Source organism: Esox lucius, chromosome 19, assembly GCF_011004845.1.
Source record: "Esox lucius isolate fEsoLuc1 chromosome 19, fEsoLuc1.pri, whole genome shotgun sequence".
NCBI lineage: Eukaryota > Metazoa > Chordata > Actinopteri > Esociformes > Esocidae > Esox > Esox lucius.
The window spans coordinates 42,450,204-42,469,800 of record NC_047587.1 but is presented as its reverse complement, the minus strand read 5'-3'; positions in this window follow the sequence as shown (position 1 = coordinate 42,469,800).

Sequence of the window (19,597 nt, the reverse complement as noted above, 5' to 3'; positions counted from 1 at the left end):
AAACTGAAATATTTGAGGGGGGAAAATTTTAATTCCTGCTGGAACTACCCAAATGTCCCTGTACTTGTCCACATGGTTATGCAGCTGACTTGGATTTTGTTTAAAAACTCTGTACACAACCCGGATGCAATTATTGACCAGCTTGTCATCTGAACATGCAATGACATTGATTTGGCCCAAAAGGTCACCTTCTCTTATAATATTCACCCGGCACAGCCAGAAGAGGACTCACCACCCCTCAGTCTGGTTTCTCTCTAGGTTTCTTCCTAGGTTCCAAACCTGCTAGGTTTGGGACCTAGCCAATGTGCATCAACTCTGTCGTTGCTTGTTGTTTGGGGTTTCAGGCTGGTTATCAATGAATGCACTTTGTGACCATTGCTGTAAAAAGGGCTTTATAAAATACATATGATTGATTGAACATTATATTTAAAAAAAACGGAAGAGACGTAGCCTAACAAATAGGGTGCCAATTCCTATTGTATAACCCTAGTACTTTAAAGAAGTGCCTTTGGGAGGATTCATATCTGCTAGTCTTCTTGGGTATGACTCAACCAGCTTTTCACACCTAGATTTGGGCAGTTTCTCACATTCTTCCTTACAGATCCCTCAAGCTCTGTCTGATTGGATGGAGAGTGTCTGTTTAATCTTCAGGTGACCCCACAGATGTCCAATAGTGTTCAAGTCCAAAAGAAGAAGATTATATCTTTTCATGTGACAGCACTGAAGAAATGACACTTTGCTACAATGTAAAGTAGTGAGTTTACAGCTTGTAACAGTGTAAATTTGCTGTCCCCTCAAAATAACTAAACACACAGCCATTTCTGTCTAAACTGCTTGCAACAAGTGAGTACATCCCTAAGTGAAAATGTCCAAATTGGGCCCAATTAGCCATTTTCCCTCCCCGGTATAATACGACTCATTAGTGTTACAAGATCTCAGGTGTGAATGGGTTGCAGGTGTGTTAAATTTGGTGTTATCGCTCTCACACTCCCTCATACTGGTCACTGGAAGTTCAACATGGCACCTCATGGCAAAGAACTCTCTGAAGATCTGAAAAAATGAATTGTTGCTCTACATAAAGATGGCCTAAGCTATAAAAAGATTGCCAAGATCCTGAAACTGAGCTGCAGCACAGTGGCCAAGACCATACAGCAGTTTAACAGGACAGGTTCAACTCAGAACAAGCCTCGCCATGGTCGACCAAAGAGGTTGAGTGCACGTGCTCTGCGCAATCCAGAGGTTGTCTTTGGGAAATAGACATATGAGTGCTGCCAGCATTGCTGCAGAGGTTGAAGGGGTAGGGGGTCAGCCTGTTAGTGCTAAGACCATACGCTGCACACTGCATCAAATTGGTCTGCATGGCTGTTGTCCCAGAAGGAAGCCTCTTCTGAAGATGATGCACAAGAAAGCCCGCAAACCGTTTGCTGAAGACAAGCAGACTTAGGACATGGATTACTGGTACCATGTCCTGTGGTCAGATGAAACTAATTTGGTTCAGATGGTGTCAAGCGTGTGTGGCGGCAACCAGGTGAGGAGTACAAAGAAGTGTGTCCTGCCTACAGTCAAGCATGGTGGTGGGAGTGTCATGGTTTGGGGCTGCATGAGTGCTGCCGGCACTGGGGAGCTACAGTTAATTGAGGGAACCATGAATGCCAACATGTACTGTAACATACTGACGCAGAGCATGATCCCCTCCCTTCGGAGACTGGGCCGCAGGGCAGTATTCCAACATGATAACAACCCCAAACACATCTCCAAGACGACCACTGCCTTGCTAATGAAGCTGAGGGTTAAGGTGATGGATTGGCCAAGCATGTCTCCAGACCTAAACCCTATTGAGCATCCTCAAACGGAGGGTGGAGGAACGCAAAGTCTTTAACATCCACCAGCTCCATGATGTCGTCATGTAGGAGTAAAAGAGGATTCCAGTGGCAACCTGTGAAGCTCTGGTGAACTCAATGCCCAAGAGGGTTAAGGCAGTGCTGGAAAATGATGGTGGCCACACAAAATATTGACACTTTGGGCCCAATTTAGAAATTTTTACTTTATTTATTTTTATTTTGAGGGGACAGCAAGTTTACACTGTTATACAAGCTGTACACTCACTACATTACATTGTATCAGTGTAATTTCTTCAGTGTTGTCACATGAAAATATAGAAGCAAGTATTTGCAAAAATGTGAGGGGTGTACTCCCTTTTGTAAGATACTGTATATATACATTGAACAAAATTATTAACGCAACACTTTTGTTTTTGCTCCCATTTATCATGAGCTGAACTAAAAGATCTAAGACTTTCTCTATGTACACATTTCTCTCAAAACATTTTCACAAATCTGTCTACATCTGTGTTAGTGAGCACTTCTCATTTGCTGATATAATCCATAATTTTGTTCAGTGTATATATATATATATATATATATATATATATATATAGAGAGAGAGAGAGAGAGAGAGAGAGAGAGAGAGAGAGAGTGAGAGATTTTTCACCCAATGCAATGTGCAGACAGTGTCTTGCTTGTGCTCCAAATAGCTGCGTTAAACAAAGCCTTCATTATATTTTTTGGAACACTAGCAAGTTTTTATTTCAGCTGTAAAAAAAGGCAGTGACATTATCATGTTGATCATATTGGTTATGGATTTAAAAGAGGTTTTAGTCAAGAGAGAAACATTAGTGTGTCTGTGTGTCTTAAATGAAATGGGTCATGGCCTGGGGTGGCCATTCTGGTCCTCTGCCTTTGGTTCACGTGTGCCGCTGCAGTTTGGATTTGGGTCTGGGACTGAGCTTAATATGGGGTAATGAGGGTAGAGCTGGGATAGTTCATAGCAACTCCCCATACTCCTATGGAGGACACCTGCATTGCACCTTGTCTAATGCACTATAAAAATTAGTAGAGTTAATTGAATCCATCACATTCACAACCCAAATGTATTGCCTTGAATTAGTTACAAAACCTGTATCTACACAAATGCAAAAATATTTAAGATGTAAACTACCCACAAAAATGTTTTAGAAAACTCTACTTAACCTCCAATCAAAGCTCAAGGCAAAAAAATAAAAATAGTTAATACTTAGATTACAACCGTTTCAGCTCCCTCTTCATCAGGGACATCGCTAGGCCTATTTTTGTGGGGCTTCAGCCAATGCAGAAGTATCATCTTTCAACCAATTTCCTACATTCTAATGGGTTTACATTTGGAGAAAACCCACAATGTCAGCGATTAAATATGGTGGGAGTATTATAATGATATAGGCACTCATCTTGTAGGAGTCATTGGTTCCGATGATTGCTCCGCATGGTTGTATAATGGCCAAGATATATGAGACCATTTTACAGGACCAGGTGCACCCTATGGTGCAAAAATTGATGATGTTCCCATATTCCAGGATGATAATGCCCACATACACACTGTTAAGAGTGGTATTATGAACACCAGGATGATGTAAAATGCCTATTATGGCCTCCCTAATCATCAGATCTGAACATTATTGGAAGTAGATTTCCACCTACTTCATGCCAGAAACTGGAGGATTTTCTTCTTGAAGAATGGTGTGATATCCTTATACACAAAGTTCATGACTTGTATTTCACCATTCTAAGGATGGGAGAAGTTCTGAAGGCAAAGGTTTGCCCTACTTCTGCAGAACAACCTGCTCTTTAATTGGTTGGGAATAAAAGTCCCCCAAAAAGATGAGTCAACCAATCAAAGAGCTTTGATCTTCGATTCCCTCCCCACATCCCGCCCCCTCATCTAAAAGAAAAAAATCATTAAAAAATAAGTGTATTCATAAGAATGTTTTTTTTAAAACAAACTCATTCGAAATTTTTTTTAATCACAATTAGATATTTTTTTTGGAATGAGCTAGTTTTTTTTAATTAGTTAATGCGGAAAATTGATTCCATATCTTTGGAACTCATGTTGCATTGAAAACACAGAGCAAAGTGTTAACTGTCAGACCTCTTTTATAGCTGACATACAGTATGTACTGCTAATTGGCAACCAGTTTAATGTGACTTCGGCATTTTGTAATTTATTTACTTCAAAGTTACAGTTATTTTCCACATGGTGTTTCCATTTATTTGCCCACACCTTGTACCTTTCTCTGGTGTCAATAAAGACATATGATTGACACAAAATAAATCACTAAACAAAGTATAACACAAAATAATATGTAGAGTTGAGAAGATATACAAAATAGGTATTCTAATCACCATACCATACCATCTTCTTCCGCTTCATCCGGGGCCGGGTCGCGGGGGCAGCAGTCTAAGCAGGGATGCCCAGACCTCCCTCTCCCCAGACACTTCCTCTAGCTCTTCCAGGGGGACACCGAGGCGTTCCCAGGCCAGCCGGGAGACATAGACCCTCCAGCGTGTCCTAGGTCTTCCCCGGGGTCTCCTCCCGGTGGGACGGGACCGGAACACCTTCCCAGGAAGGCGTTCCGGAGGCATCCGAAAAAGATGCCCAAGCCACCTCAGCTGACCCCTCTCGATGTGGAGGAGCAGTGGCTCTACTCTGAGCTCCTCCCGGGTGACCGAGCTTCTCACCCTATCTCTAAGGGATCGCCCGGCCACCCTGCGGAGAAAGCTCATTTCGGCCGCCTGTATCCGGGATCTTGTCCTTTCGGTCATGACCCAAAGCTCATGACCATAGGTGAGAGTAGGAACGTAGAGTCACTGTCGTTGCCCACGTGGGCGTTGAAGTCCCCCAGTAGAACAATAGAGTCCCCAGTCGGAGCACTTTCCAGCACCCCTCCCAGAGACTCCAAGAAGGTCGGGTACTCTGCACTGCCGTTCGGCCCGTAGGCACAAACAACAGTGAGAGACCTATCCCCGACCCGTAGGCGCAGGGAAACGACCCTCTCGTTCACCGGGGTAAACTCCAACACATGGCGGCAGAGCTGGGGAGCTATGAGCAAACCCACACCAGCCCGCCGCCTCTCACCATGGGCAACTCCAGAGTGGTGAAGAGTCCATCCTCTCTCAAGGAGTGTGGTTCCAGAGCCCAAGCCGTGCATAGAGGTGATCCCGACTACCTCTAATCGGAACCTCTCAACCTCACGCACTAACTCAGGCTCCTTCCCCGCCAGCGAGGTGACATTCCACGTCCATAGAGCTAGTTTCCGTGTCCAGAGATCGGGTTGCCTAGGCCCCTGCCTTTGACTGCCGCCCGATCCTCTTCGCACCGGCCCCTTATGGTCCCTCCTGTGGGTGGTGAGCCCACGGGAGGGCGGCCCCACGTCGCCCGTTCGGGCTGAGCCCGGCCGGGCCCCATGGGGGAAGGCCCGGCCACCAGGCGCTCGCATACGAGCCCCAACCCCGGGCCTGGCTCCAGGGTGGGGCCCTGGCTGCGCCATACCGGGCGACGTCACGGTACTCATAATGTTGTTCATCATCAAGGGGGGTTTGAACCGCTCATAGTCTGACCCGTCGCCTAAGACCTGTTTGCCTTGGGAGACCCTACCAGGGGCATATAGCCCCAGACAACATTACTCCTAGGGTCACTCGGGTACTCAAACCCCTCCACCACGTTAAGGTGGCAGTTCTTGGAGGGGTATTCTAATCACAGTTAACTAAACTATTGCATGAACAGATTTGACACTTCCCTGTCCTTTGCCAGTAACATACCATCAAAAAAAGACAGTGTAACCATTTGTAACGAGGACGCGCATGGAGGACGCGCGCCACCCCTCCCGACGTGGTGTTCGGCGCACGTCATCGCCGGCCTTCTAGCCACGCCGCTCCTCCTCCCACGGCACTGTCCTGTCTTGTTATTGCACACACCTGGTGTCCATTCCCTCATTAGATCGCTTATTTAAGTTCCTGTGTTTCTGGCTGTCTTTGTGTGGTATTGTTCTATGTGCGGTGTACATTTTGTATTGAGCTGTCTGCACGCTTGTTTTGCGCCTGTGCGCTTGAGTTTTACGCGTGCCCTTTCTGTTAATATATCTATAGCGATTGAAACTACCTCCCTGCGTTGGCTCCTTATTTCAGGCACCTACTACACCGGTTACACCATTGTTACAACGAGATCATAGGTGTATATGCAGATCATGTGGCTCATTGAATCAAGCAGTAAATTCATGTCCACATAGGCACAAATACGTTGTAATGCCCTGGAAATTTATTCATAGCAAGAACACAATCAACATTTTGGACAAAACATAATTAAATTAGTGTAACAAAAGTAAAAACTCAAAAACATTTATACCAATATAAAAACCATTATACCAATCAAGCTCACATCTCGACTAGCTAACTATGAAAGGGTGTTCTAACAGGAGCATGGCCTTGGTGGTTGTTCAGTGGCTAACAAACATGCTGAGAAGATTTTTTTTTTTCTTGAATTCTTTAAATTAAACAAATAAACTGCTGGTGATACAAAAACCAAGTTCACCAACATAGAGGTTAAATATGTAGAAAAGGCTCAAATACAAGAGGATACACTGTAGATAATGCTGTCCATGATACTGAAATAAATGCAAGGAATTCTCTTGAAAAACGATTCACAATAAAACAAATCCATTTCAATTCATTCAAACTGGGTTGATGAAATGCATGAAGAATAAGTGTACTTGGGTGGGATTGAATTTGGTCATGTCATTATGTGCCTGATTCAATTATGCTTGTGCTAGCCACACCATTTTTCTTTTACTGTGATCAAAAGAATCTTGTGAAGCAGGTGGTATAAGCCATTACGATACATGCATTACCATAATCCGTCATTTTTGTATCTTTTTGTGGAAGTGGGATGCCCTGACAAGACAGACGTCACTAAAACCTCTATAAACATAGAACCGTTTGTGACACAAAAGAGACCTTGTTAATTTTGGTAGAATATTATTTTGTGCAAAATGGAATTTAGTGCCTTGGACCTGTATGTATAGTGGGGGGAACACGTATTTGATACTCTGCCGATTATGCAGGTTTTCCAACTTACAAAGCATGTAGAAGTCTGTAACTTGTATCATAGGTACTCTTCAACTGTGAGTGGCGGAATCTAAAACAAAAATCCAGAAAATCACATTGTATGATTTTTAAATAATATATTTGCAATTTATTGCATGACATAAGTATTTGATACATCAGAAAAACAGAACTTCATATTTGGTACAGAAAAATTTGTTTGCAATTACAGAGATCATATGTTTCCTGTAATTAATTGACCAGGTTTGCACACACTGCTGCAGGGATTTTGGCTCACTCCTCCATACAGACCTTCTCCAGATCCTTCAGGTTTCGGGGCTGTCGCTGGGCAATACGGACTTTCAGCTCCCTCCAAAGATTTTCTATTGGGTTCAGGTCTGGAGACTGGCTAGGCCTCTCAAGGACCTTGAGATGCTTCTTACGGAGCCCTTAGTTGCCCTGGCTGTGTGTTTTGGGTCTGGAAAACCCAGCCACGACCCATCTTCAATGCTCTTACTGAGGGAAGGAGGTTGTTGGCCAAGATTTCGCGATACATGGCCCCATCCATCCTCCCCTCAATACGGTGCAGTCGTCCTGTCCCCTTTGCAGAAAAGCATCCCCAAAGAAAGATGTTTCCACCTCCATGCTTCACGGTTGGGATGGTCTTCTTGGGGTTGCACTCATCCTTCTTCTTCCTCCAAACACGGCGAGTGGAGTTTAGACCAAAAAGCTCTATTTTTGTCTCATCAGACCACATGACCTTCTCCCATTCCTCCTCTGGATCATCCAGATGGTCATTCACAAACTTCAGACGGGCCTGGACATGCGCTGGCTTGAGCAGGGGGACCTTGCGTGCGCTGCATGATTTTAATCCATGAGGGCGTAGTGTGTTACTAATGGTATTCTTTGAGACTGTGGTCCCAGCTCACTTCAGGTCATTGACCAGGTCCTGCCATGTAGTTCTGGGCGGATCCCTCACCTTCCCCATGATTATTGATGCCCCACGAGGTGAGATCTTCCATGGAGCCCCAGAGCGAGGGAGATTGACCGTCATCTTGAACTTCTTCCATTTTCTAATAATTGCGCCAACAGTTGTTGCCTTCTCACCAAGCTGCTTGCCTATTGTCCTGTAGCCCATCCAAGCCTTGTGCAGGTCTATAATTGTATCCCTGATGTCCTTACACAGCTCTCTGGTCTTGGCCATTGTGGAGAGGTTGGAGTCTGTTTGATTGAGTCTCTGGACAGGTGTCTTTTATACAGGTAACGAGTTCAAACAGGTGCAGTTAATACAGGTAATGAGTGGAGAACAGGTGGGCTTCTTAAAGAAAAACTAACAGGTCTGTGAGAGCCGGAATTCTTACTGGTTGGTAGGTGATCAAATACTTATGTCATGCAATAAAATGCAAATTAATTATGAAAAAATCATACAATGTGATTTTCCAGATTTTTGTTTTAGATTCCATCTCTCACAGTTGAAGTGTACCTATGATAAAAATTACAGACATCTACATGCTTTGTAAGTAAGAAAACCTGCAAAATCGGCAGTGTATCAAATACTTGTTCTCCCCACTGTATTTACCTCACTTGCTCACAAGTATTGTAGTGAATGGCATCCTCTTTTAACACGTATGTCCTGCATGGATAAGGTTAATAGAAACCTTTTTTATGATCTCCTGGTAGTGGAGAGGCTGTTTTCCATGCTCTAGTCACATGTAGAACAAAACCACTCCAATGGCAAACAGTATTTCCATCTTACAACTGCGTCTTCTTGTTGGCAGATGTTGCAGATTCCACCCAACATATTTTGGGCTGTCACCATGCCCACCAGGTGGAAATTCTGAGACTCTTGCCATCTAATTAGTATTTGGCTGTGGCATGAATACTGGCCTGTCAGACGGCATTGACTGTAGAAAAGCCTGGAGTTTTCTGAATGTTTTGCTCTGTAGAATAAGAAAAAAGGGTCCTTTGTTTTATAGTACTTAAACCAAGGTTTTTGATTATAGGATACAACACAAAGCGCTTATCCCATCTGAGAATCCTGGAAGAAAATCTGCAGAAGTCTGCAAAAGACTTGGGAGAAGATTTGTTTAAAACTACAGACCTTAATGCAATTGAGAATATTTGGAACAAGTTGAAAATTACTGTTCACCAAAGGTCTCCATCCAATTTGATGCAGCTTGAGAAATTTGCAAAGATGTCCAAACCGGTAGAGATTTATCCAAATTGATCAATGGCTATTATTGTTGTTGTGACTCTACCAAATATTGACTAAATGGGGAGAATAACTTTGTTATGCCCTCCAAATCCACCTCCTCTGAGTCTGTGCCAGGCCCTCCCTCTCTCCTGTTTGTGTCTATGTGTGTTTGGGCCCGGCTCCAGGCTCTTGCGATCCAGTTCCTAGTTTTCACTACACCTCCTCAAGTCTCCACACCTGCGATTCATCTCCTCATCAGTTTGCTGTTAAATATCCTGGTTTCCTGTCCACTCATCACTAGATTATTGTTGTTCACTACCAAAGATCCTTCATGCCTGCAACCTCATCTACCTAGTTACCTGCTTGCCAGCCTACCTGCTTTGTCCATGTTGCCTACCTACCCCGCTGCCCTGCCTGCCTTGACCTGCCTACCCCGCCTACAAGCACCAGCCCTTACCCCTCCAGCCTTGCCTCTCTCCTTCTACCCCAACCCTCCATTAAACACCCTTGAGTTCAGTTGCTTGTGTCTGGTGTCGTGCGCTTGGGTCCACTGATGGTAGCTCACCTAACAAACTTGCTATCAATTACTAATGTGGTATTTGTAACACATTTAAAACAATTTGTAGATACATTTTTTTGCTTTCAAATTTTTTATTCTGATCAATGGCAAAAAATCCTAATAGGATATATGTAATACAAGACAATGTGGAAAAGTGAATACTTTTAAGAGCCAGTTTGTAATATTTTGCAGTGCCGCTGAATCCATGGGAATTTGGTATGATTTCATAAAAAAGACAATACATGCTATAATAAACATAGAATCATGTGAATACAACAATGTATTTATAGGTAAGACTAGGCATTTCTTTGCTAAATGTTTTGGCTAACTAGTGAATTCAGGTGAGTAATTCACCCACACCAGCAGGGTTGGGTAGGTTACTTTTTAAATGTAATCTGTTACAGTTACAAGTTACCTGTCCACATTTGTAATAAGTAATGCAACTTTTTGATTACTCAAACTCAATAACGTAATCTAGATTACTTTCATATTAAGAGGCCTGAACATCTGAACATAACCCAAAATCTATGGATGTGTTAGCCTATTCTGTTATTTGTGTTTTAGTCATGTTTTTTATTGCTTCAAAACATTGTTGAAAAATAAATGGCAGTCATCCGTAGCTTTTCGCATGTACACTAAATCTGCAGTAGTCTGATGTTTTGCTCCACAACCACCAACATAACGTCGCAGAAGCTCCAGGCCTGCAAATGCACGTTCATAATCGTGAACACCCGCACACAAACATGTTTTACCCGCCTGAACATAACCTGCAATTATTAGGGCCACCGGCGACGGTTTTTCCAAACACAAATTAAAGAAATTAACTGTGATTATACACCTGCACTGTTAGCTTAAAGTCAATGTCGTCAGCAGCCAATGATAGCCAACAGGGACGTCACTAGAAATTCATGGATGGGGGGGCTAAGCCTCGTTTTTGGGGGGTCTGGCCTAAAGCCCTACTAAAATAGGCTTAGCGACATCCCTGATAATCAATTAATGCAATTTTCTAAGACACAAAGCAAGCAGAATCACATGGCCTACCTGTATGGAGTTGAGGTGGCTGCATCTATGCAAATGCAAATCATCCTCCTTTGGCAGAATGTTTCACAACACACCTTTTCTCCTCAAATATTGTGATAAATTCAATTAAAATTATCTAACTTGAAGGCAACGCCATGTAACAGCTATCTAATTAATAGTTGCCTAATCTTTTAAACAGTTCCTGTCTGAAAAAGATATTACACCAGGTAGGCTATCGCCTATCATTGTTCTGAGAAAGATGCGTCGATATGGATAACTAAATCAAATTTAAAATAGGTCTAATATTATCACAGACATACTCTGTTTTTGCCAGCCAACCCACCAACCAAAACCTGAGAAAATTCAACTAGGGTTAATCTGGTCATGCGCACCCACCTTTGCCTATTGAAGTAATCCAAGAAGTAATCATACATTAGTTTCAAAAGCATCTGTAACCCGATTACAATATTTTAGTTGGTAATGTAAGGTACTAAAGTTACTGTTTTTTGTAATCCTTTACATGTAACAGATTAACTGTAATCCGTTACTCCCCAACTCTGCCCACAAGTAACCAAAATAGTTAGAGAGCCAGTTGTTTAACAGCACTCTATAAAATGTTTTGCTGTTTACTGTATCTTTGTTTGTTTAATGTATGTTGTTTACTTCTATGATTGAATTGTACAGATCCTGGCGCCGTCCACTATGCCTGTTAGCAGGCTACAGTACCATGCATCTAATCCAAGATCAGCACATCTAAAACTATTATGTTAGCATCTTAGAGGCATTTCTTGGATACATTTCATCTATCGAGTATGCACTGTAAAGCATGAGCTACAAGCAATAGTCCCAACACTGATTGCATGAATGGTATGGCATGGTTGTTTATTCCTTCTGTCCAGTCATTCATTTGTAGAGCCAGGGCTATTCTATAGGACCCCCTTGTGAAACTAATTACTGCTAGTGGTCAGTGAGGAGTAACCATTGACATGACGATATACAATGTTTTAATTAGAAAAAATTCATGTTTACCTGGTTTTACCTTACTTAACATATTACAAGTTTTATTTTGTTTTTGCTGATTGTCCTGTCTGTGTTTCAGCTACTCTAGCTGTTAGTTTTGCAGTTCCATTATCAGCATCCCCACTGTTGCATGCTCATGAAAATAAATGTCCCGTTGGTTGTTGGCTACAATCAAGGCCATAATCATAGATTGGACTGCAGTAAGTTTCTAAAACTAGTGGCTCACTCTTATTTGTCGACAAGCTACTGACAAGATAGCAATTTCCTGACCAGTCTGTTCAATCATGTATTTATGATTAATAATGCATACAAATTATTTAAATGTATACAACCATTAACCATTGTAATTGCAAACAAGGTTTTTACCACAGTGTAGAAAGATAATAGCATATGCTTTTCTATAGTAAATCATAGTACTCTCAAGGACTTGGGCGCAGCTTTGTGTGTGTTGTAATCTGACCCAGGACGGGTTCTTTGGGGGGGGGGGGGGGGGGGGCAGTCCATATTTAGTATTTACTATTGTTCATGCCTGGTAGTGCCACTGTTTGTGGGTGTGGGAGGAAGGAGTGGTAGGCTGAATAGTGAAAAGCTATCCTGTGAAGTAGCCCTCTAATTCTTCTAGGTCATTATAGCTCCTTATCCCCTATCTCTTCACTCTCCCCCACCATCGTTCACTCCAGTGCTGGACGTCTGCCAGCCTGCACAAACATTAATAAGATCTGACAGCCTGCAGTCAGCCTGCCAAGAGCACACACACATGAAGTTCTTTATCCTTGTAGGGACCTGAAACCTTACCCTAAAACAGAAAATCATGTTCCCAATATTCTAGGCCTAAACCCAACTCTATCCCTTACCCTAACCTTAACCGAACCTGAATAAACATAACATAGTCCTAATGCCTAACCCTAACCTCTAATGCTTAAACCTAGGAGTGACCCCTCATTTATGAATAGTTTTTCTTGTGTATATTTTAGCCCTTTTTTTTCTCCCAGTTTTTTGCAGGCCAATTCCTGACTATGGCCTTGTTTTGGCGGCAGCTCCAATAGGTGAGGGATGGTCGAAGATTCACAAACCAGTGAAATTCTAATCAGACTGTTCGTTCAAACAAGGAAACTTTCAGCTGGTACCTTGAGGCCACTGTGCCAATTTACAATGCCCCAAGCTAGAGCCCCTGGTAATCGTCAGAATGCTGCAAACAGACTACAAATCTTGGCCACAGTGAAGCAGTTTGGTTGTAAGGAACCAACTTAGACCACTGCACCACACGGGTCAGAAACCCACATTCTAACACTCCCTAATTATTTATACCATAACTTAAGCCCAAAATTAAAAACAACTTCAGATCCCAACATGTACACCTAAACTTGGATCACACACACAAACATTTGACTTTATTATAATTGTCTGGACTCCTAATCTTGAATAAAAACGCTAACCCCTTCACCTAAATTATAACTATATCTCCAAGTGTAACATTTTTTTTTAAGTGTAGCCCTTGTTTTTCAAGTGAATCAATCCTTGTTCTTGTTGTTTTGTTGTGGGGATGTGCTCACATATATGGTAAAACAATGACAGAGTCACACACTCAACACAGTTGACAAGTCCAGCCACTCCTTGTGAATCAATCCTTGTCCTTGTGAAGACACCAGCTGTATGTAACCTTTTGTGAAGACAGACACACAGAGAAAAACTCTAAACGCACTGTTGGAACATTTTAGTTAATGTTAGATCATTATTTCTAGGCACAGAGAATTTATGAATCTTCCTGTCTCATTTCCTTTAGCAGTGAAATTCCTTCACTTGACAAAGGAGCCACCGCACCTGCATGCCAGCCTCTCATGAGACTCATTATCCCCAATGAGACAGTAGTTTCCTGTTGTGACATGGCCTGCAAGGAATGTACAGAGAAAGAGAGGGAAGAGTCGCTATATCTAAGAGGAAACAGGTTAGCAGGGATTAGCTAAAATTGAGCAATGCAGTCTGCACTGCCTCAGGGTTCCTATTATCAGGGGTGTCATGAACATTGATTAATAATAATTATTACAACAATAAATATCTCTGCTCAAGTCACACAAATCCTCTACTTGAGGCCAATCCCTCTGAACATAATGACCCACTATCATGGGCTGCTCAGCTCACCCCTCATGTTCTGTGTGGCTTTAGTGCAGGTAGCAATGTGCAGTTTGCGAGTCACCTTTTACAGAAACAAGTGACTATTTCCTTTCAGTTGTTTGAGATTAACAACTATCATGTGTGCACAGATACATATGCAATGCTGCAGTTAGCATAGAAAAGAATATGGCAATTTTACAGTGGCCTGGAAGTGCAAAACAAACCCCTAATTCAATTAAAAATATACTCCCCAAAAATACTCCCCATAAATGATACAAATACTACACCTTGCTATTCAAATAGCACAACATGCGGAGTGTTCACGGCATGTAACGCGTCAACCCGCAAACCCCGCCCTAAGTCCTAAAGTCTGGGGCTTAGCACAAAGTGAGAGCCGGGCTACTCGGCCATGGCCTAGTGGCCAACTGGTGCTGGCTCGTGTCAATGGAAACAAAAAAAATTCTGGACTTTAGGCTAAAACACAAGTGTTTGGCACCAGTGGAAACGAGGCATCAGCTCCCCTCTTTCTGTCCCCTCCATCCTCCTTATGATCTTGCTGACCCTGCTACCTTTTATCTCTGGTCACATAAGCCACATAAGCCTTGGACTTACACTGTGCCTTATAGGGACATCAAGTAGACATGAACTCCCATGAAGTTAGAGGAGTTAGACAGGTGGTAGCCAAGGGCACACTAGTTGGCACAACTGTTTATGTCACGTTGCAAGCTACACACTACCCAATGTTGACTTTATAGTGAGTTATTTCCTTTTGCCCTCTGATCTGATTTATCACAGATTTAGCAAGAAATCATCAGCTCAAAAAGCAATAGCCTTTGTTACCATAGCATGATAGTACAGGTTGAGGAGTTTAAGTAACTATACACAGTAGTTTAAAAAAGCTTAATTGGCAAAACAGTACCCTAACAAATAGCTCATGTACGGGGACTATGGAAAGAATTCAGACCCCTCTATTTTTCTGCATTTTTTCTCAGATAATTCCAGATTATTTTCATTCAGGTTCACGTTAAGGCTGTGGCTGGGTCACTCAAGGTGATTCTCAGACTTCTGTCCTTTTGGAAAGTAAACCTTCAGGCCCGTCTGCGGTCCTGAGTGCTGTTAAGGTTCTGTCTTTTCTTTGCTCTGTCCATCATTCCCTCAATCATGACCATTCTTCCAGTCCCTGCTGCTGTAAAACATCCCAACGCATTATGCTGCCACCACCATGCTTCACGGTAGGGATGTTATTGGGATGAAGATGAGCGGTGCCAGGTTTCTTTCAGACACAATGCATAGCAATCAAGCCAATCTTGAATGTTATGGTCTAAAAATCCTTTAGGTGCCTTTTTGCAAACATCGTGTACACTACCATTCCAAAGTTTGGGGCCAATTAGAAATGTCTTTGTTTTCCATTAAATTAGTTTAAATAGGAAATATAGCAAGATTAATGGGATATACTGTAAGGTCTATTCACAGTTCAAGCTCTCAACCACATCCCCAGACCATCATAGCCTCCTGATCCCAAGACACCAATCAAAATGAATGCACCACTCTTCCCGGCTCCCAGTCACTGGAATACTAATCACCTGTTTCTCATTTTCTCTTCCTTATATAGCCTAGTTTTGTGCGACTTTTTCATTGTAAGGTATTTAGTTGTACGATGTACTAAGCCAGTTTAAGAGTGTATTGTAATAGCTTTCTAATGTTATTTGATCCTAGCCTGCCTTCCGTATTTACGATTTCGATTATCCTAATCTGTACCTTTGCCTGAGCCTATTTTTGACATAAGCGCTTGTATTTTTGGATTTTGGCTTCAGCCTGCTCCTTTAGTGCTTTTGCCATTCTGGATTTCCTGTCTGCCTGTATTCATCTGCCACATTGTTTGTCTGCTCCTGTGAGTTGAGTTAAATACATTTTGCCTGCTCTGCAATTGGAACCATACCTCTGCGTCTCCCGAGTCATATTCATTACATGAACAGTCATTGACAAAGAAATAATAATTGTGTCCTTCAAACTTGTTTTTTGTCAAATAATTCTCCATTTGCAGCAATTTCAGCATTGCTGATCTTTGGCATTCTAGTTGTCAATTTGTTAAAATAATCTAAAGAGATTTCACCCCATACTTCCTGAAGGACCTCCCAGAAGTTGGACTGGCTTGATTGGCACTTCTTACATACCATACGGTCAGGCTGCTTGCACCACGGCTCAATAGTGTTGAGATCCATTGACTGTGCTGGCCACTCCATTATAGACAGAATACCAGTTGACTGCTTCTTCCTTAAATAGTTGTTGCATAGTTTGGAGCTGTGGTTTGGGTCATTTCCCTGTTGTAGGTGAAAATTGGCTCCAATCAAGCGCCGTCCACAGGGTATGGCATGGCGTTGCAAAATTGAGTGATAGCCTTCCTTCTTCAAGATCCCGTTTACCCTGTACAATACACCCACTTTACATGCTTGACAGATTGCATCAAGCACTCCTCCAGCAACTTTTCATTTGGTCTGCATCTCACAAATGATCTTCATCTCATCAAATTAACTTAGATTTGCCTGTCCATAACACTTTTTTTACAATCTTCTCTCCAGTGGTTGTGTTCTTTTGCCCATCTTAATTTTTATTGGCCAGTCTGAGTTTTGGCTTTTGTTTTGTTTCACTGTTGACATTGAGACTGGTGTCTCAGAAGAAAGTTATTTGTTTCCGGCCATTTCGAGCCTGTAATTGAACACACAATTGCTGATGCTCTACATACTCAACTAGTCTAAATAACTAGTCTTATTGCTTCTTTAATCAGCACAGCCATTTCAGCTGTGCTTACATAATTGCAAAAAGGGTTTCTAATGATCAATTGGCCTTTCAAAATGATAAAGTTGAATTACCAAACACAATGTGCCATTGGAACACAGGAGTGACGGTTGCTGATAATGGGCCTCTGTACGCTTATGTAGATAGTCCACTAAAAATCAGCCGTTTCCAGCTACAATAGTCATTTACAACATTAACAATGTCTACACTATTTCTGATCAATTAATGTTTTTTATTAGAAAATCATTTTTCTTTCAATAACAAGGACATTTCTAAGTGACCCCATACTTTTGAATGGTAGTGTACCTTTTACTGTGGTGAAGTTTCCATCTGGCCACTTTACCATAAATGTCTGATTGAGTGCTAATCATAGATGGTTGTTCTTATGGAAGGTTTTCACATCTCCACACAGGAACTCTGGAGCTCTGTCAGTGGCCATCAAGTTCTTGGTCACCTCTATTACCAAGGCCCTTCTTCGGTTTGGCCAGGCGGTTAGCTCTAAGAAAGTGTTGGTGGTTCCAAACTTCTGTTTCAGATCCATGGAGGCCACTTGGTGTTTTGGACCTTCAATTCTACAGAGATTCTTTGGTGCCTTTCCCCAGATTTCCGACAATCCTGTCTCTGAGCTGTATTGACATTCCTTCAACCTCATGGCTTGGTTTTGGCTCTGACGTGCACTGACATCTGTGGGACCTTATATAGATGGGTGTGTGCCTTCCAAAATAATGTCTATTGAATTGAATTTACCACAGATGCACACCAAACAAGTTCTACAAACATCTAGATTTGATCAATGGAAACAGGATTCACCTAAGCTCAATTCAAAGTAAAGCCACTGAATATTTATTGAAATGTGATATTATTTACGTACAGTTAGGGCTGGAAGTAATTGGACACTGACATAAGTTTTGTTATTTTTGCCTTTTACCAAAATATATTCAAGTTACAGTTGAACAATTAATGTGTGCTTGAAGTGCAGCCTCAGCTTTAATTTGAGGGTATTCACTTCCAAATTTGAGGAAGGGTTTAGGAATTACAGCTCTAATATGTAGCCCCCTTATTTTCAAGGGACAAAAAGTAATTGACAATTGACTCAAAAGCTGTTTCATGGACAGGTGTGGGCTATTCCTTCGTTATTTCTTCATCAGTTAAGATGGTAAAAGGTCTGGAGTTGGGCAGTCTAATATGCCTCTGACATACCATTTGATCTGTAAGAATAGGGAGAACATTTAGGAATAGGTCTGTCTGTCAAGGTCTAGACACTTTATCCAAAATGGTGTAGCTGGGTGTTTGTGAAAGGGGGAAAAAATTACAGAATTTCTGGATACAGTACAGGAATAGCATAGTATCTTACAGGGTTATGAGACAGTAATACGACAATGATAATATCATTACTTGCACCTCCTTCACATATTCTTCTAGAGATGCTGCAGCCATATTAATGTTCAAAAGTTAAATAGGGTCTTATTATTTTGTTTTGTCTATTTGGCTCCTGCTGTTCACTTCCATGTTTACATCGTGCCATGACTCCTGTTTAGAAAGTCACTGAATTGCACTCCCCAAAGCAAAGCAAGGCATCTCAATCCATTTAAAAAATATATTCCCAAACACAAGTCTGTGCAAAACAATGTAATGTATTCAGGAAGGACCACCCTTCTGTGACGAAAAATATGTGGCATTGCGATAAATCTTTGTTGAGCTTGCAGAAGTGATGCTAGCGTGGCTATCTAGATCTAAAGATTAATCCACACATGGCTGGTGTCTTTAACTCCCCTAGACAAAACACTCATCTTTAATGAAACCCACAATTGCAAGTTTCTCTGCTAAATTAGCCCCTCCCACAAATTAGGCAATCAATGAGCAACATAATAGAAGAGTTTTTAGAATGCATGTTATAGATTTGAGGAATATTTTGAAATATAAAATTAACATGGTCAAGTCTTCAACAGTAATTTAGCCCACAGTCTTACCTGTAGGAGCTAACTAGACCCACTATCCACTTTGAGTGAAGACTCATTTGACTACATCACTGAAGGAGTCTTAGGGTTCACTATAAATGCGCAGGTTCATTAGCATATTTTTTTTGTTGCAATCAAGGTGAGTGAAAAGAAGTAAGTAAAGCCACTGCAATGTCAGTGTTTGGGATCTTTCGAAAAAGGAAACCAGGCCGTAGTGCAAAAAAAGCAAGTTATTTGAGTGCTTCGTAGAGGACATCAGGGAACAGGAAAAATAAAACCAAGAATGGATGGTAGGAATGGAACAAAACAAATAGTTGTTGTCTCATTCCAAAATAAATTATAAAACAATACACCCAAACACAAAGATAAATCTTGATCCTGGGCAGCTTTATTTTGTAAGTAGATTAAGTAACTAACACAAAACTGGAGCCAGATGTATATGCAGCACCAGTCCTTTATTATTCGGTCTGTATGTAAACAAGAAAAGGAACCAGGCAAGCCTTGTTCTGCCGGCCCACGAATAGAAAGGGTAAATGTTGATGCCCTGGCTGGATTCGATACACGGTTTCTTATGTGGCTATTTAAACAGCAAGTGTTGTTGCACGTGATTTGTGCATAGAGATGTGAGATGTATTTCAGAAAGCAGGGTTAACAATACTGAGAGTTTAAACCACAACTCTGGGTTGAATGACTCTGAGCTGTAAAACTCAGAGTTGACAGTTTCAGAACAGGTGGTATCAATTAATTCAGTCAACTCTGAATTAAGTGAACCCTGATTAAAGCATGTGCATGAGGAAATAAAAAGCCCTCATCAATGGAATGCAAAGAACATGATTCAGCATGGTAGCAGGTTGAAAATTGGCTCGAACTCTGTACTTTTCCCCAGTGGAGTGAGAAATATGAATTAATGCATATGCAGAATCAGGGGCGACTGGTCCTTAGAGGCAGGTGGGGCACAGCCCCACCTGTTTTCAACAGAAAGAACTGCAACAAAATTATGTTATTTTTATTATTTAAGATTATTTATTTT